Source organism: Corapipo altera, unplaced genomic scaffold (genome assembly GCF_003945725.1).
Source record: "Corapipo altera isolate COAL_440 unplaced genomic scaffold, ASM394572v1 0, whole genome shotgun sequence".
NCBI classification, from domain to species: domain Eukaryota; kingdom Metazoa; phylum Chordata; class Aves; order Passeriformes; family Pipridae; genus Corapipo; species Corapipo altera.
Window position 1 is genome coordinate 69,969,144 of NW_020884872.1, and position 25,212 is coordinate 69,994,355.

Sequence of the window (25,212 nt, forward strand, 5' to 3'; positions counted from 1 at the left end):
CATGAGCTGCCATGCTGGCACTCCATATTTCTGGGTGGAAGGGCTCCCTACTGGCATTTTTACTTTTTTTTTCCCACCCATGAAGCCATCTACCAGTCACACAGCCAATCCCTTGGATTTGTGCCTGCTGACAACAAGTCTCCTTTCTCACTTACCTTTCACTAAGTACTGGGAAACAGGCCAGGCAGTGTGGCCACACGTTACGTGCTGAAAACTCCTCTTCTGGGGCCAACACACCTGAGGTGTTTTTTTCTTTTCTTGCCAGTCCCATGAGGTTCCTGGGGGACCTGGGAGCTAGGTTGCCTCTGCTGGCTCCTGTTGAAAGACCTCCATGATCATTAATTGCATCTGCATGCCTCACTAGGGCCCTACATATCCTAGGTGCTCTCCACAGCTATGAGAATCTTAGCCCTCCTCTTACAGAGCGCATAATTTAAAACCCAAGGCAGAAAATCACAGAAAATTCCTGTGACAACCGCTCAGCTCGTGCCTCAGGAATTCATCTAAAAGATAATTTTCCCAAAGAAGGCCATGGGACACAGTGTGCACAGAAGGAGTTGGTGGAGGAAGGAGACCAGACAAATACAGCATTCTTGGAAAAAAAAAGTATCTGTGTGCATCCCCCCAGTTAGGAAGGTTTACAGAGTAGGTTCACAATGAGAGACAGTCCCTGCTCCTGAGGTTTTACAGTCCCAGCAATTAGAATGAAATAGTAGGAAGGGGAAAGGCAGAAGCAGGAGACCTGTCAGTCCCTGTGTTACACAGAACAACTCTGCTCAGTTTGCGGGTCCGAGGCATTTTTAAGCCTATAAATAAACTGAGAACGTTAATGATGCCATTAATCTCCACTGGCCGCCGTCCCAGCTATTTTCAGTGGCGAGGTTACCTTGTTTCTCCCAGTAAAAGTAGGTCTCAAGGGGAGGGTCAGGCAAGCAGTGGGGATGGATGCTTTGTGCCCAGGGCCGGGGTCAATACCCTTGGTGTGAGGACACTGCCACCATCCTTGGCAGCCCAAGGAGGAGGTGTCCCAAAAGCCAGCACAAAACAGACAAAACCAGACATCAGATAATAAATGATGGGAAAAAGCAGAGTGCTGCCAGCTGTAGAAGGAAGCCTGTGACTGCCCCTGCTGCAACCCTATGGCAGAGGTGTCTTCTCCATCTCCTGCAAGGAGATGCCCTGATGGAGACCCTCTGCTCCTCTGTAGCTGCTGGGAGCCTGCTCCACCACCTCTGCCTTTCCGAGGACAGGAAGTGGCGGGGCTCAGAGCTACAGAACAGGGGGGAGACCAGGACAGGACAGGCCAGGGCATCCCAGCACACTAGCCCAGGGCAGGGAGTGGCTAGAGTGCAAGTCCCTGGGGAAACAAAGGCTGCCTTGAGACAGCTTCTTGCCCAGTATAGCTCTGAGGTTCATCTTACAAGTATACTATGCTTTTGTTTATTTTATTATTTCTGTTACAATATGCCAGGAAAAAATATTATTCCTAAAAGAAAATAAGTTCACACTTACTGGAAAAAGGTGCTTTCGAAAATCAAGTCTACACATTGCTTTCCTTTGACCTGCCTGCTCAGATACCCAAGACAGTTGGATACCATCACAGAGAAATTAATGTTCCAGTGCTATCAGAAAATAACACTGTCCAGCTTTTTTTTTCTCTTCTGCAATGAGCTCAAGATGTTGAGACATTCACCAAGTAATATTACAAAAGAATCATTCACACTCTGGTCCCAGGTGACATGCGGCTACTGTAGCTGTTAGGACTTACACTCCCTCAGTGGTATAAGAGTCAGTTTTCCAAACTTCTCAGGAAGTACCTACTGTTTTTTGTTCTTTGTGTTGCTTAGTGTTGTTTCCTGAATGCTTATGTCTACAGTGGTCTGAATGCCTTTATAATGTACCAACTAGGAAAAATTAAGAGAAATTTGGATATTTTTCTTACCTTAACAATGATATTTTGGGGCCAAAGTCAGCAACTTCTCTGTGGAAGATCCGGCCTGCTTGACCTGGATAGAAGCTCACAAACAATGCAGTCTGTTCTCCCTCAGGAACTGCTACAAAATGCATTTAATTTACTTGAGTTTTGCTATTTTCCCTCAATTATATCCACTGTACAATCTGAAAGCACTGCTGATGCTATGGCTTCCATGTTGCACCTGCTGTTTACCCTCTCCTAGGGGACATGCAGGATATGATCATTGGTATAAACTGCAGGAGCATCACTCTCAGTAGGGAAGTGGGGGAAGAAAAGCCCCTCAGAGGTATTCTGTGTCTGAAGAAACAGCATGTCCAATAAGGAACAAACCTGCAACTGCAATCTTGCACAAGATACACAGAGATACTCCAGACAGACTTAAACATTCAACTTGACAAATTAATCACCTTGTCAAGCAAAGGAAGTCATTGTGGTCAGAGTGGTCATGGAAGGTAACTAATACTCTCAATTTGCTGCATCAGGCAATTAAGGATTTAAAATATTACAAGAGAGGAGAACTGAGATATAGAGAAGAAAATATATACACAGGAGTGAAGACAGCAACATATAAAGGCAGGAAAATGGAAAAGAAATGCCAGAAATGTTTCATATTGACCCAAATAAATAACAACCTCAAATGAAATGGTTCAGGCTTGTTTCATATGGTAAAGATACAGGCTAAGCCAAGTGAATGGTCTCAGGCTAGTAGCAAAGAAGAAATTATTTCCCTAGAGCAAAAAAGGCATCTGTTTATTTATCTTGGTTATGAAAATGTCCTTGTCAGATATTGGCTGAGCTCTCTCTGGGCAGGTCACTTACCTCCTCCCAGCTTCAGAAGAGACCTCTAAACCACTGTCCCTGCAAACACAATGCATCTGTGCAGTTATCCTTCTTCTTCCCAGGAGCACTGAACTACCTGAGTGGTTTCAGAAGGCACAGACCTTCCCTATGCCTGGAAAATCCTGCTACAGAAAAATGTGACTGCTAGTAGCACTAATACTGGAAGAGATCCTTGTACTTCCCTGAAGCCTCACCTGCACAGAATCACTCTGTGGGGACAGCGTTACATTAAACGTGCCTTTCATGGCAATACCAGGCAAAAAGATTCCTCCTTGCTCACCCCACTGCTGACCCCAGAGCATGGCTACTTGCTGTCACAGCGCTTCCTTGCACCAGGAGGGAAATACTGAGGACCAGGGGCCAGAAATGATCAGTCATAAATAAAATCTAGCAAAAACTTGTTGCTGCTTAGAAGAAATCACCAAAGAAAAAACCTAAGTCAGGGGGTTCCCTGCTTGGCACATCAATGATGAGGTGATGCACTGCAGCTCAGAAGCTGAAAGGAGCAGCTAGAAAAGCAGTGGGCACTGCTGCCAAAGGTTAGCCTCAAACTATGGCCAGTGTTTCCACATTTCCACAAGGATGGAAAGAAGGGTGACAGTGTCTCACACAAGCAATAGGTGGATCAAGGTGGGAGAGCTGAGCCCTGCACCCAGGCTTAAGTGAATTGATACAGGCAAGCCCTGACTGACAGCACTGGCGACTCCAGGAAGGCCTGAGGACTCACACCTGATCTACACATTTTGGGGAGCAAGAAAAGTAGTGATTCATCAGATCAGTCATAGAAATGTGAAATTCTCTTTTGTTAATGCTGACAACTAACTCTTATATTTGCCTGGTACAAAGGGTCCTGATGCCTTTCCTTAGGGATACTCAGGTATGTGGTAGTAGAAGCCCATTGTTGCCTTCTGTAGGACCAAGATGGCGCTGTGCTGGCCAGGCAAGAAAACAGTGTTGCTGCTTTGGTTCTAAGCGAGTGCTGAACAGGACACAAGAACACTGGAAAATGCCCACAGCTACATAAATGTGGCAATTCCAGTGTGCCCTGAAGCAGCAGAGCCTCCTAGTGCTGCTCGTCTGAGTGGACTGTGTTAGCTAGTTCGGGTTTCTCAGAGTCCTGGAGGAGACATTAGACAGTTGTGAGATTCAGTCTCTAATTAGGTCCCTGTAGTGGTAAGATTGCTTCCTTTATAATCACTCAGTGGGAACTAGTACTTTATCCTCTGTACTCAAATTTTTATTTCTTTCACCCTCATTTTCTCTCCAATGCCTGGAATCTCCAGTCCACTGGATGACAGCTGCAAAAGCCTATGACATTCACTTTAAGGATGATTCTTTTCAGCTGCTTCACATTTCCTTTTGACAAGCTCTTCTAGTGATATTTACTGCAACTAATGAATTAACTCACAGCTGGACCACTTGCTAGTCTTTTCAATCTAGAGCTGTTTTAAATCTTGATTAGCTGGTTTGATTTGTAAATCTCACAGGACTGCTAAGTCCAAGCTGTTCTGTCTTACTCTGTGTTCAGGAGACAGTTCCTGGTTATGCAGAGCAGCAGTACATTCAGGGGGACTCCACCTCTCCAGCAGGTAGAAAAACAGTGTATTATCCAGAGGAAGCAGTTCAGTTCACAGGGAAAATTATTTAGATAGCTGGAAAAGAAAAAGTCTTGGTATTTTAAGTGTCTGTGAAAAACAATGCAATGCAATACATATTACATTTCACAAGCATCTTGCACAAGCGATATTACACAAATGCATCTTACTCCATATTTTTGCAGATCCTCTTTTCTGTTTCTAGCTTCTGAGCACATCCCTAGCAGTCCAGCATTTCAAATTAGGATCCTTATTTGAGTTCAAACACGAAATTAGTCTAATTTGTATAGATTCTGCCCTCTCAAGTTCCAAGCTTCTTATAGGGGTCAGCAGGTGTTCGGCTGTTGTGGCTGTCAGGTCATTTGCATTTTGGCAACCAACTGTGGCTTTAGGCACCCGATTTTCAGCGATTTGACTCCCAGTTCTAAAAATTTGGCCTGGAGGTAAGCAGCAAACTGGAATTTGTAGCCCAGAGCCTGGGAACATGCTAGTCATGTAGTTGCTTAAGTTCAGGTTGAAAAGTGAATGCATATGCAGGCTCTTCACTTGTTTGAAGACTTACAGCAAAACAGGAAGTTATTAGTATCAGAGCCCAAACTGACTTGAGAGTCAAACAATATCAAACAAAAGGTGTCACCCCCTTTTCCTGTTTATATCTTGCTAGTTTAGAAGACGGGGAGATGAAGAGTCAAAGAGTTTCTCAATTTGGTGCAACAAGGCAGTTGAAATAGAACTGGCAAACTGTACCTCATAACAGTAAATACATGGCATCTCTCTCCTCAAGACTTTAAAGTTTTTGCTGTACTTTTAAACAAACAGGCAATCTATTTTGAAATGATGGGGTGGAGCAGGACAAAAGAATGCAGTGCAATAGAATTCAAGAGTTTAGACAAAGTGAGCAATAAATGAAACTACAGGGGAGGGTAATCATCTGCCTTGATATAATTATCTCAGGAAAACACTGTAACTAAAGAACTTCCTTCTCAGAAAGTGTCATTTGATTTTCAAATAACACAGGTCATTAGGACTACAGTTCCATGTTGTGTCTGCATGATGGTTTATCAAAGCAGGATCAAATTACTGCCAGAGTCCTGGAAGGAAGCTCTAAGGTAAAGGAAAAATACTGTACATGCTGGCTTACCAAAACACAGTGTAGAAATGAGCAGAACTTGCTGGACTCATGGCCTAGCCTCATCACATCAGCACAGCACAGGCCAGACTGCACCTAGCCCTCTGTTTTCACTGCTGGTGAATACAGTATTTTCTTTCACACAAGGACAATTTTAAAAATTGTCTTTTCTAAAAGGGAACTGGACACAGTCCCTCCTTAAAAGATGAGATTGATCAGGAAACCCTGCAGAGAGAACAGTCAGCACTGGGAAAAATGGAGTGCTGACCTGTTGGGATGTGGCGTTGTTGGGTGCCTGAGCTCTTATGTGTTTTGTCAGCCACTGTGAAGGCAACAGAGTCTGGGAGCTGCCTTTCTGGCCTCCATATTCTTAGAGGATTTCTCAAAAGACTCATGTTGGGCACAGAAAAGCTGGTACTGAACAGACAAAAGGCAAACCCCAAGCATATTTATTTGGTTTGACTTAAAATTGGGAAGGTCATAGTTTCCAGCATAACTTGGGTTTTCTTTAAAAAACAAAACACAAAACACTATCAGTAGGTGTCAGTTCCCTTGGAAAGGTTTCCTTTGTCTTGAAAGAACAAGAGATTGAAGGAGTGAAAGAACCTGGCAAATGAGTCCTCACGTGTAGAGTTATCTGGAGGTTTGGCTCGTTCTTTATTCCCATCCTATCTTGCTGAGCCACTTACAGCCACGCAAAATAAATTTCTAGTAGGTAATCACTCCCACAGAGCCCTACGCCTCTCAGTTTACACTAGAAAAACACTCTTTGAACTGCAGAAGATTAAAAAATGGAGGTTCATTTTCTTTTCAGCCCTTGATAAGGTTTTAGCTGCAAATGCAAGGCAAGAGTCATACTGTCTTCTTTCCACAGAGGCTGCAGATGTCAAACAAAAACATCACAAATTTCCTTGCTACCTAAAGGAGACCTGCTGTACATGACTTGCAGGCACCACCATCTCTGACAAGAGTTGTTACCTACACCATTGATGTACAAATCCTCAAGAGAAGGCCCAGCAGTTGGCTGTCCCCCAAAATGGCCTCTTTTCTCCACTCAGGTCAATTTAGAGGGTGCTGAGTAAAGAGGGGTAAAGCAAGCAGCTGCCAGGCTCCCAAACAGATACTTTTGTGATCATAGCTACAGTCCTTACTAGACTCTTTCATTGTTCCAAGCTTCACCACTACAAGGGAAGGAAAAGACTGTTAGCAAGAGGGCACAGGACCACGGGATGACAACATGGATGGCCCCACTGGCTGGCAGATGCAGTTGCATGTTACAACTGAGTCAGTCTAACAGCTTCTTGCCGAAGATGTGGTCAGCTCCTTACTGGCTCTAGTCCTGTATTCCCACTCCTGACTTTGCTGACTCCTACCCCCTAGAGTGAAATACTGTTTCACATATCTAAACCAAAGAAATCAAACTAAATCAAGTAAGTCTCGTGAGTCCCAGCCTAGATTCTTAGCTGCTAGACTTTCCTTACAAATTGGGAAAGGAAAAAAATAAGGAGAGGGCAGAGACAGGACCTTTAAAGGCTTGGATTCACAGTGATCCCATACTATTGCCCCTGCCCCTCCTTCTCTCCCCAGCTACCCCTCCAGCAAGCTCCAGTTTCAGACCACAGTGCTTCTCAGAGGCCTAGCCCATGGAGGAACCAAGCTGCTCACCAACTCCTTGCTCAGAACACGTCGACCTATTCTGTAACCAGCAAAAACAGCACAGATGGAAGGAATAACCTCTCACCTCAGCCTCACCTGGGTGCTGAGTAGGAGGCAGGAGCTGGGAAGCAGGATATATAAATCCTGAGATTTACCTGCTCACACAGTTCTAGCAGTGTCCCAGTGATGGGTGGTTTCCACCTGAGCTAGATGAGGAGGAGGAGAAAAGGAGGAAGAACGGTTTCAGATGAAGTGGAATTAGGCAAGACAAAAGAGTGGTTACTAGCAAAAGAAAATGAATTATATAAATAAAGATATGAACAGTTTTCATGTTTAAACAAGAAATGTGAAAGGTGTGAAATGAAGCAGAATTAAGAGATAGCATTCTGCAGAGTGAATGAGAGAGATTTACAGCTCAACATCAGTTCCTGTGTAGCTCAGGTCAAACACTGCTTTGCATTTGAAAGTCAGCTACATTGAGTGCTCTGGAGGATCCCCTTGGCTGTCCACAGTCTACAGTCAAAAGGTAATGCAGAGCAAACATCTTCAGGGTCTGATATGGTTCTCTCTCGCACTGTACCTGAATGCCTCACAAGTATTAATCTTATACATCTCAGGGGTACAGGAGCATCATTTTTCCTTGGAGAATGAGGGGCAAAAGGCAGAAGGATGGGAGCAGCTTACCGAAGGGAGTTACTGGCAAGGCAGAAACCTGGATAAATATGGCCTAAGTCCCAAGCTAGCATCTGAACTTCCAGACACACCCTCTTCTCCTCCAAAATGTAAGAAAAGAAGAAACAAATCCAAAAGTATACAACAGTGGTTTAAGTCATTTTAGAGTCTTGACTGCAACCTCCCATGCAGCAATCACCACCCAATCCTGGTTGCTTTCACCGCTACCATCTTACCTTTCCCTGTCAGGTTTTCTGTTGCATTCTGCCTGAGGCAGAAGCCGTGCAAGCTTACCCATTACTCTACACGTGGCATGCAGTATCATGGGGTATCTCACAATTTTTGATTCTGAGTTTTCGACTCAGAGTCGAGTTTTTAACTCAGGCAATTTCATATCACTTGTATCTGCCTTCTGAAGGTTTTCAACCCCTATAAGCAGCTGACAGAAGGAATATGAGTGCACAAGAGCCATCCATGCACATGGCTCAGGTTTTACTATCTCTGCTTACTCTGAGATTTTTGCTATCAGGGCAATTATTGGGGTTGTAGGCGATAGGTCTTGAGGGCAACAAGAATCTGGATAGTGAGCCTGATCTCAGACCAGCAAGCCTAAAAGATCTGTACGCAGCAGAAACTGCTTTATAGGAATGAGGTCCTGCAAATTCGTTTATGCAAACTGATGTCCGAAGTGCTGCTGGAAGCATTTATGCAATAGATACGTGACTATGTGTTCCTGTTCCTAACTATTCCTATGTGTATCCTCTCTTCCTGCCCTTCAAGGCTTTGCTCTGAATATAGTGATGCATAATATTCCTGAGGAGTCTTGGGAGAGAATGCAGAGGGTCAAGTTTGCTTCAAAGCAGATCTTCAAACATCTGTTTGTACTTATGGCACGAATATTCAGCACAGTACAGCACATAGCTGCCTGTAGCTTCAAGGCAAACACAAATGCTAAGAGGTATTAAACACTCATAAACAAGATAGCCTGGAGCAGCTTATCAGTTAGGTGGTAATGGGTGGGGAAAGGCTCACTATATATTTAAAGCCCAGTTGTTTTTTCACTGAATTTTGCCATGTCAGTAACAGGCCAGGGAGAGGAAAACTCTCCTGTGTTTTAGCCTGGAAATATTGCTCAGGTCAGTCAGTTCTAACTTGCTCCTGCTGTGGCTCCAGCTCGCTGTTCCACTAGGGTGTAAGGGCAGCCTCAGGCCAGCCACTCTCTGACTCATGAAAGGAAAGAGACAAGGGGCCAATGCCAGCTCCATTTTTGACAGCTGGGCCACCACTATGGCAGGTTACTCCCATGGCAGAATGGAGATTACCCAAAAGGATAAGAGGTAATATCCCTGGCAGCAGAGGCCTTGCTAGCCGGCCATACAGGAGCATCTGGGGGAGACTCTGCCCTCAGATTATTGTTTGGTTGGAAAACAAATGAACAGATGAAGACATTATCACCCTCTGTTACTTGATACCACTCTACCACCAAAGGCTGGAGTGCAGCTGAGACACAAGGACACTTTTACTATTATCTGAGAGAGAGGTATCATGATTAATCTGATAGAAATTATTGGTGCTTTAGTCCCTTCCACACCTTCTAGGTGAATCATTTGGCTGGCTTGAATTGTCTATATCATCTCCTATTATGATCAGATGATTGCCAGTTCTGGTGCAAAGAGGGCGCAGAAACATGGGGTAAAAGCTGTAAGGACCTGAGGCACAGAAGCAGTGCTGGTTTTGGTGGGCATAAACCACTATAGACTACATCTGAATATCTCTAGTTCACAGTCTTCTGTCTAGTCTAATCCCATGTCCTTGGAGATTTCAACTCAGATGCCATTTGGAGCAGCTCTGCCCTGGACGTATGTTGTCACGTTGTCTTCTGCCAATTCTGCTGCAGGGACCGTAATCTTTGCCAGCAGAGCAATAAAAACAGCTGGGTGGGTCAGTCACCTCACCATCATTTGCCAGACCTTATTTGTCAGAGGCCTAAATCACAACACAAACACTAAAAATCAGCCCAAAATGGATATGGCTAGACCACAAGACCTGAAAATTCTCTGAAAATGTGCAGTCTAGCTCAATAAATAGTGCCTTCTCTGGGACAGATAATTTGGGTTCTCCAAGCAAAACAGTGTCAAAAAGAAAAGCAAATCACACCAATATTTTTGGCAATATGGAAACATCCCTGAATATTACAAGGTACTTAGTACACAGGCAGAAGCTTCCAATGTAGATCCACATTCACTTCTGCATTTCTGGAGGTGAAGAGGGGTTTTCAGTCATGTTGAGCTAATGCAACTGAGCCAACAGGAATTAAAGCTATGCCCTTTACTGCCTGTTGAGACATGGTGAAAGAAAGCAGCTACCTTAAATCAAAGGGTCCAGATTCAGGGAGGTACTCCAGCTAGAAATCAGAAGGCAGTTTACAGATACTTTGATAACTTGAGCTTTTATCATTCCACAGGCTCCCAAGATCAGTTGGTGAGGGCTGAGTAAGTTTCCTCATATGGTATTTGAAGGCAAAGACAATCTACATTTGCTTCCCATAGGCAAGCTCAGGCAGCTACAGCATGTTATAAAAAGAGGAGATTAAATGCAAGTTTTGCAGCACTACTGTCTGCAAAGATACAATCGGTTCTATCATTAGGAGCTTAAGAGTTAGGATTTTAAATCTGGTGTAGGCACCTTTGAAGCACCAGTTTTGTCAAGAATATCCCATGCTTTGTCCTATCTTGAAAACTGAATTGTTTAGTTATTAGAAGAGATTAATGTAATCTCTGTGTCTATGAAATTGGCTTTTGAAACTGCTTGCTTACTGTACTATCTCCAGTGCAGTGAATGAAATCTCTGCTGGTATTCATGTTGCTATGAATTACGGGTCATACCTTGTTTGAGCCCAGCATGTGCTGGCATCGCCAATGGGACAAAGTGCTTGGCAGGCTGCAGAAGGAGGCTCATTAGCTGGCAGGGAGAGGGAAGCTGCTGTTCTCCAGAGGCCACCAGCAACATACCATGTTGCTTTGGACCCTTCAGTGAAAGCAGGCCCAGTAAGAGGTGTACTGAGATAGCTGGGGCAGAGGGTACACAGCAGGAGTGGAGCTTGGGGGAGCTGGGTGGGTTTAGTCCATAGGCAGGGGGATGGAGGGTGATCTAACAGGAGCCTATTGCAAATCATGCCTCCCTCAATGGGGGACTGACGGAGCCTAATCCCTCCTGCAAGCAACAAATGGACAAATGAGGGACAACAAGTCCAGGATGGAGTTTGGGAGAGGAGAATGGACATTAGGGAAAACATCTCCCAAGAGGGAGACTCTCCATTCTCCATGTTTGGAGGCTTTGAAGACTTCGCTAGACAATGCCAAAGCTGATCTGATGTAGTGTGATAGTCCTGTGCTAAGCAGGAGCCTGGTGGACCTTGGGCCTTAAAAAGGACCCTTCCAACCAACATTTCTGTGTTTCTGTGCTTTTCCTAGTGAAGCAAATGAACACTGTTCAGCTCCATGAATATGTGTCTTTTTATGCTAGCTAAAGAGCTGGTCCTGCAGTCTTCCTTCTGAGAAACTAACAGTAAAGGTTAAGAAATCCTAGCCTCTCTCCTCTGTGTTGCCTCCTCCTCCCTCAGCCAGCAGCAGCATGTTGTGCTCTCCTCCAGCCCACATTTTGTCACAGAAACATGACTTGTGGTCCTGCATACGTGGTCTTGCCATGAGTGTTGACAGTCCAGCTGCTTCACTCAGATTTAAATGATAGAAGAAAGGATATCCCAGGGCAGGAGGCAATTGCTGCTGGTATTTCTGCTTCTTGTCAACCAACCCAGACCATGCTTCCTTGCAGCAGGTTCTGTTCCCTTAACGATCCTGGCGATAGTCCTTTATTTCTGCTTCCACACAGACACTTCAGCAGGCTCCTTTCCTGCTAAACAGAGGAATCATGAAGCCTTCTCTGGCCACCTGAAGCAATTTCTCTCTCTGGCCAGATACTGGCAACTTCACGCCTTAAACTCTGTAATGTTTGCTAGTTCTTTTCATCCTCTGGGTGTCCCCTCTTTTGGGAAAAGGGGATCTATTTGCTAAGTTTTTACTTACTCATCATGGCAGCACTGGCAAGACAAGCTTCTAACAAGGCATCCCTCTGCAGTGCTGCAGCCCTACAGTGCTGCCCTGGGTAGCAGGTAAAATTAAAAACATAGGTTTTTAAATGGTATTCTTTCCTTTTTGCAGCAGCTGAAAATCTAACTTGTTTTCTGTCTTTCCCAGAAGTAACCTTGACTGCAGTGGCTTGAGAAGTGCCCTGGCAGTAGCAAGGTTCTTATTAATGACTGATTGCTGCAGCGCAATGGATGATTTGGTGCTCTGATACAGGGAGAATGGCAGAAGAGAAAGAAGTCAAATGAGGGGGTGCCTGTAGTTGTTATGCTTCTCCTGATGCACGTGGCAGAGACTGCAGAAATGGCTATATGACTAACGGAAGTACTTGTGCAATATGGGGAGCCTCACACCCCAAAACACCACAGTCACAGACAGTGTCACCACCAACACTGCTGCCCAACACTGATGGAAGGGAAAAAGAACCAACATCTGTATCCTCTGCTCTCAGACAGAAAAAAAATCTTTTGTATTTTGATTTCTTTTGGACTTCGTAAACAGTTTTAGAGACTGTTTATATACAACTTGTTTTGTCCAGTTGGATACTTGTTCTGTCTGTTCTCTCCAGCTGTAAGCACCTCCTCACTAATTGCTGTTTCTTTGGCCAAAAGCTTTACTTTTGCCTTCTGAATTCCATAATGAATTGACAGCACACACATAAAAAGCCCCAATAATGCCCTCAATGTCTCCCATGGCTCTGAGATGCCCTCAAGGCCAGACCCAAACCTCAAAGTGAAGTCATGGCACTAAAGTGCTGCCTGACTCAGGGCTTCTCTCCACCCAAGAGCACGCCGGCAGCCAAGTGCCTGTGCTAGCCTTTTCACCCCAAACTATATTCAGTCCACAATGACTTGTTCCCAGCAGCTCCGTTTGTTCTCCTCAGCTGGCAGACAGAGGCCCCACAACCTTTGCTCACTGTCCCAGGTACCCTGACAGGGCCAGTCATTTTGGGGAGCTCTGCAGCAGCAGTATTGTGGTAGCTATGATGATCCTAATTACAACTGAATCGAGACAAAATGGAAAGCAAAGATGGCATCACGGAAAAATGCACACAGAGCAGCTACAGTTCCCTCAGAGCTGCACTAGCACCAAACACTGTACCTTGCTGGAATGTGCTGCAATTAGAAAGCCCACCCACATGAAACACATTTTCATCTGTCAGGGATACTGTCAGAAGGCCTGGGGGGAGCTGCGACACATACTGGATTGTATGCATGCTTTGGAGCTCGAGGAGTACCAGCAAGTGCTGGGAATTAACAACATTTTATACACACACACAGCTTTACATGGTCTTACTGGTATCTGAATGCTTGCTACTGCTTACAAGACAAGTAAGTTCTGACCTACCTACAGAAAGGATCTTCAGTATTTTTTTTTAAAGGCACATGGATAGGTCAGAATGGAATCATAGAATCATTAATGTTGGGAAAGAGTTATAAGATCTTCAAGACCAACCCTTAATACATCACTGCCAAGTCCACCACTAAATCATGTCCCTCAGTGCCACATCTACGCATCATTTACATACTTCCAGGGATGGTGACTCAACCACTTCCCTGGTCAGCCTGTTACAATGCTTGAGAACCCTTTCAGTGAAAAAGTATTTCCTAATAGCCAATGCAAAGATTCCTTTCCCACTTTGAGACAGGTGTTCAGTGCTCTGTCTGTCACTAGCAGCAATGCTGTCATGTAAACCAAACCACAATCAAAAATGCCAAAATTTTGTGGTGACACCAGGCTCAGAGCCAGGTATTGATCTGCTGGCTCTTTCTGTTTCTTCCCTCATCATTCCCTGCAATTGGAATTATAATGGAGAACAGTACTTGTGCTCCCGACCCCTTAAGCAACCATCCTGAAGCCCTGAAGTCTCTCCTGATTGCTCTTGGACTTCTTGGTGCAACTTCATTGCCACCAACCTGAAAAAACAATAATGGATAATAATCTGAGGGCTGTATGAGGCTACTTAGGAAAAAGCCCAAGTGACTGCTATACTTTACATTTAGTTCTATCTTCTTCTGGTGCCATGATCCTGCTCATATCCATCCAATTTTTTCTTACAGTGAACTGCTTTGGAGCATGTGTATCTTGTTCCTCACTGACTCCAATGTAGCATGATTCTGCTTATGAGCACTGGTTCTTAGGGACCACAACAGTGACATTAACAAAGTTAGCAGAATCTCTATGATAAAATGCCTGGTTATACTATTAATAAAAGCCATCCACATATCTATAGAATTATTAGTTAATGCTGCTCTGCCTTGGGCTAGTGAAGCATAACTAGGTTATAAAGACAGATTTGTATTGATAAGGCTTCTAGACTGAAGAATTAAATTATATTTACCATCAGCAATGTGTTGTTAAAAGTATGAACTGAAAACTCACTAGTCACCAACCTCTAATATTGCCTGACCACCAGAAAACCTGAAAAAGAAAAGTTCTTGACTCTGGCCCAGTAGGGCTGCCACTTAGATATTTTTGAAATTTAATTGAGCAAACGTCATCATTCCTAACACAAACCATCTTGCAGTGAGCATGCTTTTGAGCGCTCAAAGCAAAGCAGAAAGGAACACTAGAACCCTTAAGAGTTAGAAATTATTCCCATATTAGGTACTATTTCCACAGTGAGCTGCATTCCCAGTTTATCCATTTTCATTATGCCAATTTATTGCATTTATGTGCTAGGGATGTGTGTTTAGATTAAAATCTCATTTTTGTAGGTGCTACATGAACAAGTCATGAGACAGTCCCTGCTCCTGCAGACTCCAACACAGTGCCACGGTGACCTGGAAGCAGAGGATAAAGGACATGGCCAATAGGGAGAATCTGCAAATTGATGTGTCCAGCAAAAAAGCACATTCTTCAGAGCAGGCGAAACCTTGCTTTTAGGAGAAAAATTGTACAACGTGAAAATGCACATGGGCTTGTAGGCATCTCATTTATATTTAAGGGTAGCTGTAGTGCTCTGTCTCATAAAATGAGACAGATTAAAAGCCTGAGAAATTTCAGTCCCCTCCATCTAGGGAACAAGTGTATCAGGTGACCATGTTCCTCTACAGCGACCTGCCAATCCAAAATTTAAATGGATTTGGGAAGGAGAGGACAGTTCAGGCTCTGTACCCATTGCAGCTTGCCCTGTCTGTTCCCACTGCCAGCAATAGCAGCATCTTCACCACTGCAATCTTCCTATTCTCAGATAAAGGGGCTAAAAGAACTAACACTTGTACACCTCAGATGTGACAATAAGTCCCCCCACTGCCTGCAGTGTTTTATAACAGCAACTTTTATTTTCCGAAGAGAATTTGGCATGGAGGAGCCTGACTGTGATAGTAAATGTGTGGACATGTCAAGTAAATGACTGTTTGAAAACAGGGCTCAACCATGTAGCTAGAAAGTCATGAAGGACTTCAAGATGTACCTACACTGCACCAAGTAAAGGTGCTGCACGGCCCAAGGTGCCCCCAGGATTAGGATCAGCACAGCCACATTGGTCAAAGCCTGGCTGAACAAGATTTGCTTTTTTGCTGCCATGTAACCCAGCGCTAATGCAGATATCCTCACGTCCTACCCTCACTAGCACCTCTGCCTGGCACTGCACAGCAGCAAATGGTGGTACCAGCTGGAAACAGCTGCTGCAGGGGTGCAGTGGGGACACATCTGCAAGCGCTTACACATCGTCTCTGTGTGGGACCTTGGTCTCTCCTTAATTCTCAGAGATGGCCTGAGGATCTGTTTTATAGGAGCTGGTAGGACCCAGTGGTACAGATGGGACATCCAAAATAGCTTTAAATACAGTGTGTGGGGGGGAAGGCAGCTGAGAGCAAGTAGTGGTGAGACCAGACACTGGAATCTGAAGGTATAGGCAACATTATTAATGAAGAGACTTGTTTAAGTGTCTTGGTAATGTGGCAGTGAGAAACCTTGTTATTACTGCTTCAAAAAGAGTGCATATATAACATGGTATTGTGAAATCTTGAAATCTTTGTACACAAATACAGTTAGGAGAAGAAAAAAGGAAAACTTAGCCATATTTCTGAATATACTCTCTTCTTCTAAAAATAATGTTGACACAGCTAGAACAGGCCTGCTATATTCAACTCTTATGTACGTCTTCATTCCTATGGCTTAATAATCATAACGAAATATGAGGGGAAGATAAATAGTCTTCATTCCACATCTCTGAGGATAATAGTAAGAAGGAAGAGATTTCAAACGTTGTTAATGACTTATAGAGCTGCACATTGCTTAAAACATTGACTACAAGCCAAGAAATACCCCTCAAGGCTGCAATCAAAACCAGTTTTTGGCTCTGTGCTGTGAACAGAAACTTTATTTGATCAACAGTTATTGCAAGACTTGCTGTTAAGAGTCTGGAAGCTCCTCTCTAATGTGGCACCCCTCACTGCAGCCAAAGCCTCCTGCGTGGCAAAACTCTGGGCTCATGAAATGCAGCTCTGGCTCACAGCTTCAGGTTAATCATGGTGACCACTGAGGAGAGCTTTGACGCTTCCCCCTTGGCTACCATAGAAGTCTGTGTAACTTTTCATGGGGAAATAAGAGAGATCTGAGACCGGTAAAAAAAAGCCTCTGTTTTTGTGACCGGATGTTGAGTTGGGAGAATGAAATCAGCTGAACTTGATTTTGTGAAGAGGTTCAGTTTTCTGCTTTCGGCAGCTGTACAAGTACAGGGGCAATCCCTGGCCTATAAGCCTCACCAGGCTAAGAAGAAAACAGATGTGTAGGAGGCCTCCCGGCCAGAAAATCACCCACCTGCCAGAGAATACTGGCAGAGAGAAAAGCAAGGAACTGAAAATTATTTTTTAAGAGAGTTTCTCAGAAAAATGACAGACTTTCTCTAAATATTTTATTTTTTTTTTTTAAATGTGAAAAGTAGACATTTAAGTTGAAATTTGAAATTTGGAAAACTAAAGGTCTATTATTCCTATATCAGAAATGTGTTTTCTTCAAAAAAGAGTTTCGAGAAGTGCTTAAGAGAAGTTGTTAAGAGCAGAAAGTAATTTTCAACAAGAAACAAAAAGCTATACTGATTTGAGAAAACCAAATGATACTGACTACTCCTGAATACCACACACCAAACCCTATCCAACTAATTGCTTAGGGACATATGGATATTTGGCATCTCCATGCTGGCGGTTTGGTGATCTGGCAAAAGAGAATCTTCCCCAACCATGGCAATAAAATTAAAAAAAAAAAAAATAATAACAGGCTCCTGTTCAGCAAAAAGAAACCAATGGGGCACAGAGAATTCTATGTATGTCAGAGACACAAGAGCTCTGATGCAAACCAATCATGAGTTGCCTGAGATCCTTGGGAGAGAATAAGGAATTTCAGAGTAATGTGCCATAGCAGAGAGCTCTAGAGCCCAGACAAGCAACTGGGTGCTCACAGAGGTCATGAGCAAAAGGGCCAGAATACAGAAAAACTAAATAAGCTGGAAATAGATATATTTTGGGTGTGTGATGTATGCTGACCCCAAAACTTGAACAGGTTGCCCAGAAAAGTGGATGTCCCATCACTGGAAATGTTAGAAGTCAGGTTGGATGATCCAGTGACAGATGTCCCTGCCCACAGCAGAGTGGGGGGACTAGATGATCTTTGAAGGTCTCTTCCAACCCAAACAAAATTATCATTCTATAATTTCCTATTTCAGCACTAAAGTAAGAAGCCTAAAATTTGTTGGTTCTGACAGTTTGAAATACCATTAAAAGCAATGTGCCTTTTCCAAGTACCAGTTATGGTGTGGTTTTTCTCAAACAGAAAAACATTAACATCACCTCTCTCCTTCCCAACTTCTCCCCCTCCTTCCCCAAAATGGGGCAACACAAGGAGTTTGCAATGAGTTTTAGAGTCTGTGACTTTCTTATTCCAATCCAGATAGTATGAAAAGAGGGCATAATAAACTGTTATGTTCAAAGATTTACCTTTCTAACAAGAGGGAAGATAGAGTGGCAAAGTACAGAAGAAGGAAAACACTGGGAAAGAGGAAAAGCATGTGTGCAGTGTTGCCTCCAGGCTTTATGTTCGACAGAAACAAAACAAACCATGTACAGGAAAACAGAATGCTTATTTCCAGTGAGAAATACACAGCTTAATATCCCAGCTAAAGCCGGGTGGAGAGTACAACTCTGTGTATCCCTGTCATATGGCCAAGGTGAGCATTTGCTTTCTGCAGAGTGCCCTTGGATGGGCAGAGAGACTTTTTCTGTATGTCGGAGATTATGCGACTGTTACATCCGATCCCTACTTCAAAAACCATGTAGTGTTTCCATAGCATGGTAATGGTTGCAGGTACAGGCATCAACAGCAAGTGAGGTCTAGAGAAAGGGTGGAGGGGACACCTCAGGCTGCTGGGAGCAGTTAAAGCCCATAAGAAAGGTTGGTACTTACTACTGTGAACAAAAAGCTCATTTTTAATTAAAAGCAAATCCCAAGAAGAGTGTGTTGCATCAGTTGGCAGCACACACAGATTTGGGGCACACTGGGGAGTTCTTCAATGTTGACCCCTGCATATTTTATCTCCTGCCTCAATAAGCCATAGAGGTGTTCAGATGCAATTCTGTCTATGTGCTCTAGGATCACCCTGCTTGAGCAGGGAGGTTGGACCAAATGATCCACTGTAGTCCCTTCCAACCTGATCCATTCTGTGATTCTGTGGTACTTGGGAATTACTACAGAGGTAGACACAGCACCTAAAACCCCCTGTGCTTCCTCGACAGGGTGCTGAGGGCCAACAGTGTGCCACTGTTCCCATTCATGACTCTTTGTAACCATGGACCTGTGGCTGGACTCCAGGTTTGTAAATACTTCACCTGAGATCAGGTGCTGGCCTGGTCCCCAGCCAACTCTAGCGGCAGAGGACTGTGAAGGTATCTCAAAAGCTTGTCCCTTCTCTTGTAGTAAAGGCAGTCACTGAAGTAGAGGCTGCCCCATTATTCACAGGAACTACTGAGACCTGAGAAGCAGTTGGGATTTGGCCCAACACAGTGCACACTGGTCACAGAGACACCATGAGTAGAGCCATGGTTATTTCTACTGCCTCAGGAAAAGAGTGTCTCCATGCTAAGACATGCTTTCCTTACACAGGCTCTGCACGGCCCCCTTCAATTCCCAGAGCTCCTGCCTGCCAAGGAGGGAAGGGGACCAATGACAACACGGTGGCTCCCCAGCATGGGTAACATTTGGTCATTCAGGAGAGTTGGAAAAAAAACCAGGCCTGAAGCAAACAGCCCCATCCCATCCAGCCATGCAACATGACTCAACAGATCCACACAGGCAGGGCTGTGCAGGCTGTGAGCAGAAACCAAACACTGAGCACACGGTGGGCTGGCAAGCTGGGCTTTTCTCCTTTTTTTTTTTTTTTTTTTTTTTTTTGGTGGAATCTTATCCTTTTCTTTTATTTAAGCAACGCTTCCAAGAGGAAGAAAGGCTGGATCAAACTCCTGCCTCATCACAGGAGCTTCTCACAAAGATCTGCAGTGCAGCTAGGAGGAATTTTGCCTGTTTTCCTAAAAATGTATACAGCTGGTGCCTTTGCAAAAGGACAGAGAGGAGGAGCCTCACATGCAGGGAGAAGGCTGAGATAGGGAGTATACTCTCCGGCAGGGAGAATCTCCTCAGCTTGTGTAAGTTGCCAGGGTAAAGAGTTGTTCTGGCAAGTTGCACAGGCTTCTACAGCAGCTTTGAATTTGATCCTATAAAAAAACAAGTATCAACAACTTAATCACATGCCTGGGTCACATGGAAGCAAGGGCAACACTCAGTAGCAAATGTTGATTTTTTTTTTTTTTTGAGTTTGTTTGTTTTGTTAACATAAAGTGGGAGTGAGGAGTGAAATTTGGGTGGGGCTTTCTACTATTCACTGAGAGGAAATGAAAATGCTTTGCAACAGCTCCTGCCTTGTTTGGGTCTCCCTCAAGAGCACAGGGCTCTCCAGGCTCTGCCAGGCTCGTAATAACTCACTTTGTCCAGGATTCACAGCCCCCAGGTTGTTCTGCAGCTCAAAGGAGCTCTGATAGTGTTCTCACTAGGTCTCATCGACTGATCTGAGCTGGAGTGGGCTGAGGGCAGGAGCTTTGGCTCAGTGCCTAGCACAGCCATGAGCGGCTGGCAGCAGTGCTTGGCAGGGCTGTCTTTGGAAAAAGATGACGGTATCCAGAGTGGGCGATGTCAATCTCACGGCCTGCAGAGGGACACGGGGATGAAGGCTGTGCAGGGCATCTGTGCTGCCGGGAACCTGAGTCATGCCGGTGCACAGCGCCTGTGTAGCAGTGCAGCCCTCGTAACCTCACCGCAGCCGGGAGCACAGGCTTGCAGAGGCATCACGCAGCTGACAGCGCTCCCATCAACACCTGCCTCTTCCCAGCAGCGGTATGGAAGAAATCCTGGCTGGCAGGCGCGTGCTGCAAAGCAGGCCTCCCTGGAAACAGGGGTCGCACCAGCAGCACTGCCTCAAACCCAGATTGCTCACTGCCTGGTCACATTTTACTGGTCACAGTGGGTTATTTTTTTCCAAAGACACATGTCAAAATCATCTTGTCTGAAAGTGTCTCAAAGTGAAACAGTTCGTTTTAACTCACAGAAACCTCTGACTTTCATACTGTTCTGTCTCTACCTCTCTTTGTTTTCTGGGGTTGCAGAGACCCCAAAGACTCAAATCAACCAACAAAACACTTTTTTGCCCCCTTTTTTACAATTTTCAAATGTAAATCCTATCTTTTCTCTTCTTTACCTATTTCTGTCATTCAATACTTGTGGTCTATTTTCAACAATCCTGTTCACGTTAGACATAGATTATTGCAATGGGCCAAAATAACAGAAGGTCAGCAAATGGTCTACCTGCCCAATTCATCACAGGGAGTGCAGCGAAACAGCCCTCCCAGACAGAAAGCAATCAAAGCTTGTCTTACACCATGAGGTCTTCATGTAGATGCACTATTTTGGCAAAGCTAAGCTTTACTGATGAATCTCATGTGCACACATGTAAAACAGCACAACTGTGCATACCTGAAGCTGGAAGAGCTGCTTAGAGCCAGGCTCCTGCCTCCTCACATTGCAACCCACACTGCTCAGCCAGCAACCAGCTGTGGGACATGCTTGGCTCAGCTCTTTCCTTTTAACTCTTCTGGTACAATTAAAGCAGCACAGACTGAAATGTGGCTGCAGTGATGCTGCTATAAAAATACAGGAAGGGAAACTAAATTTAACAGGGTATGACCCTTCATACTTGCATAACTGTTCACACTGATAGTTGTACCAGCATCAATCTCCTTACAAAAATAAAAATTATCTCCCTAGCCGAAAGTCCTGCACAGGCACAGGCACTATGGGAAGACCCCTGTGCTACTCAGTAAGAACAGTTTGTGTCTTGCAAAGTATCCTTCTAGTTTAGAGGACCCAGAAATATAAAGGAGAATATTTGCTTTTCTTTTAAAAATAGCTTGTTCTAAGGAATGTCTTTTTCAACCATGAGAGGATACAAGATGGAAGGGATACAAGATCTAATAACCCACCTGGAAATACTCTGTATGGAAAAGCAGTTCAGTCAGTTTGGGGATTATGCCAAAGAATTATCAGACAGGCCTTGCTTGATATGATTTGGGTTTGTGGCAGCTTTTACAGCCCAGCAGGATTTCCCAAAGCTGAGGTGTTTTTAAGCTGCCGGGGTATGTGCCTGGCCCTTATTGCCGTCCTGGCTGTTGGCCAAAGTGATTTCTGGTTGTGAGGGAGTGAACAAGTGAGCGTCGTTACAACTTGGAAGGAACTCAGTTCTTGCTTGCTGAGAACTCTGGAGACATAGAATGGGACAAAACAAGTACAGAAATGTATCACAGTGTGGGAGCTGATAAGAAGATGGTATACTCCTGTAAATTTCAGCTATTTAGGACATGGCCCACAGGCTGTGGGACAAGTTGTATGCAGAAGGGGGTAAACCTGGATGCAGGAGAACAAGAGGTTTTCTCTAAGATCTGTGTGTATCTCCCACTCGGAGGCAATCATACATCAGCAGATTTGTATTCTGATCATGGAGAGGTGAACCCCAGTGGCTTCTCCACAGCTGTGATTCTGCGCCTCATCTTTCATGGTCACGAGTGACCATAGAGCCTCAGGAATAGCAGCACAGTGTTAAAAAACGTGAGAGTTTACAGAAGTCTACAGCAGACCCTCTTCTGCACTCTTTTCAAGAGGAGGGAAAAACAGTTCAACAAAAAGGTAAAGATGGGACCCCCCCTTGCCTCCAACCCCAGTAGTTTTTCAAGGTATAAAAGGACTTCTAAAGAAACTATCCCACCTCCTGCAGAACAGGACAATTGAACTCTGACATCCATGGGGAATTTCCAAATGAAAATTTATGGATTTTTTAGGAATCTTATTTTGAGGTGTGGGGAAAGAAAGGAGGAAAGAAGGAAAGTAAGTTCCATGGAAAGCTGCCATTCTTCATTGAATCAAAAATAGAACTTCTTGGAAGTTTACCAATCAGGCATTTTTATGTGGAAAACATTAACTCTGCAGATTGGGCACTGTCCAAGTTAAAATACACACCAGTTTTGGACAGGAATAGAGTTAGGGGTCTAGATGTGTTCACTCTCAAATATGTGCCAAACAGTCCCTGCTATAGCAGGACGTGAGACACTCACAAAACCTGTTACTTTTCTGGAGCACGTTGTAAGTCTGGCTTTAGGTGTCCAACTGTGCATCCACAGGGTTTCTGGGAGGTCTTAGGGAGTCCTGGAACACAGCTTGCCTTTTACAGTCAGTGGAGATCCAGATGGTACACTTACTGGAGTCCCTGAGCTTTTTTTCTTTTTGTCTGAATTTGACACCTGCGCTTGGAGACATGACCTATGCCTGGCACCACACTTGCAGTGAGGGGACTGGAGGAAAGGGATGTCAGAGTGTGGTTTTTCAGGAATGATAACAGGACTGTTTTGTTCAGTCCAGGTGTCTTTTTCTGAAGAATAAATCCATCTGTAGCACAAGTCAAGGCACAGAAGGAGCAGGAAACAAGCTGGGAAACTGGACATCCCCTGGGCTATGATGGCATTTGGCATTTTCTAGAATTTAAGGATTGCTACATTGATATCTACTAGGGATGGTGTTTCACACTTGATATTGATGCTTGCCATGAGTCTTTGGGCAGTGGATGAGAACTGGAAATGGGAACAGTTTTTAGCTTGGGAGGCTTCCTCCTCCCACTAAAAAGTCCCAGACTTAACCTTGCTCTACATGTGATCTCATGCATGGTAAGGAGAATTTTGAGGTTTTTTCTAGCCCTCTTCAAACTCTTCCTCTTTCTTCAATGCTTGTCATAACAGTACTGGATCACCCACCTTTTCCATCTGCTTCTCTGCATACACCTGCCCATGCAATTCCTCTGTGCTTCACCTTGTGCTGAATGCAATGCTGTTCTTGATGAGTCAAATCCAAGAAGGCATCGAGATGACCTGACTTTCACCTAAGGAAGGCATGGTGCTGACACCCCTCTGGTTCTGCACCATGAGAAAATCCTTTATAGGATAGGTTTGTGTTCCCTTGCTCCACCTGTCCTTAGTCTCACATTATTGCCCTTGGAGCCATAAACTGCATGCACCCCCAGCGAGCAGGGCTTTGCCACCTGGGGCTGCGCTGAGAATACCTGATTGTTTCACTGTAATTTGGATGGAGAAAGCTGTGTTCGTATTCTCGCCTGGGGCACAGCACAGCTCTTGAGCAGGACTAGTATTTCTGGTTTCTTCACAATACCAACTTTATCAGCCAGATGAAAGCTGAATTACTGAGTTTTTCCAGAGGGTCACAACAAGCTTGGCTAGAGCCTTGTGCCAGTTAGCTGTGTCCTCCAAGTGCCCATGGCTGAGGCTGCCCAGAACACGGCCACTGGTGCAAGCAGTCTCTCTCTCTCATAAACACGTATTGCAGCTCAGCATTCTCTTGCTTCTCTATTTTCATGCTCCAGTTGCTCAGAATGATGCCAGAAGCAGGATGGGACTCAGTAGAGCCAATATGTATATGTCTGCATATGTACGTAGGTAGGTGTATACCTGTGTATGAAAAATGGACTAAGCACAGTTCTTGCTTTTGAATAGTATAAAGCTAGCATTTTTGCTGGTGATAACTTCCAAAGGGTAAAGAGAAGTCACAGCAGAGCTGATCCCACATGGTGTCGTCACTGATGGGGCAGGAGAACTGGCTTCATTCATACTCCTAGCAAATGAACGGAGTGTGCCTGTTTGGCAGTCTGTCATTTAGATAGGGATAAGCTCCAGCAAGACTAAACCAGAAGCTAATGAGAGGGGGGAGACTCGGAATGTATTGAAAAATGCCTGAGAAGGGAGGCAGAGGACATAGAGGAGCCAAGCTTGTCTCTCTGTCCAAGTATTGAAGTATTCAAGCTTGCAAGGACGCAAGTCATATGATCTGTGCAGGCCACAGGCACCCCTCCTGCAGAGAGGGCAGATGGTGCACTAGGTCAGGATGTCTCATGGAGAGAGGCTGAGCACTGAAAGAAGGATGGGAGGTTTTTAAAGAGCAGTACAACCCATAGCTCTGAGAGGCAGGGTCTGGCATGAAAATGTGAGCAGACTGGGATGTTAGTTGCTCTGGAAGAGGTAGTACATAACAGCTGAGCAGAAAAGTTAAACTAAGTGTTTTTTATCCACTGAGAAAGTACTGGAAGGTGGTGGCTGACCCTTAGGAATAGGATTAGTGAGCCAAAAAGCAGCTGTGATTACAGGGTGGAAGTGCTATTGATGCACTCTCTCAAGGCTGGGCATGTGCTTCCTCATGTCCTTGTCTCTAAACTCAGGGAGCTGATTCTCTCTTTTTTTGGCTGTCACCTTATGCTGGTGTAAGCGGGTCTCTCTCATTGTTATGCTAATGGCAGAGGAGTTTGTGGAGAAATGGGGGATAGGAAGGAGGTTTGTGAAATGGCTCATGCATTTCTGAGGTATAAGGAAAAGTAAGAGTCAGATGGGAACAGGTGTTTGGTTTTTGGGAACCCTGGGTGGGTAAAGGGTTTGGAGGACATCAGTGGGGTTTTGAATGATTCTAGGCAGGTAGCTCTGGGTGAAGGAAAGGAAGACTTGCCTTTGGGAATTCCTGCTGCGGCTCCTTCTGTGGCCACAAAGGCACAGTCATGCTTGTGGAAGCCACTGTAGCTACTGAAGGCTCATGACAGCTATGCGCAGA

The 25,212-nt window shown here is 44.6% G+C and overlaps 1 long non-coding RNA gene across 6 annotated transcripts in view; it reads right to left on the minus strand.

The window, feature by feature from the left end:
* Positions 1 to 25,212, minus strand: part of LOC113951031 — a 75,904-nt gene that overhangs the window by 19,744 nt on the left and 30,948 nt on the right. For all 6 annotated transcript variants that reach the window (XR_003529002.1, XR_003528999.1, XR_003529003.1 and 3 more), the window contains 2 exons: positions 13,836 to 13,928; positions 156 to 4,500 (listed from right to left, as the gene is read on the minus strand). This is a non-coding gene — a long non-coding RNA (uncharacterized LOC113951031). The remainder of the gene's footprint in view (positions 1 to 155; positions 4,501 to 13,835; positions 13,929 to 25,212) is intronic.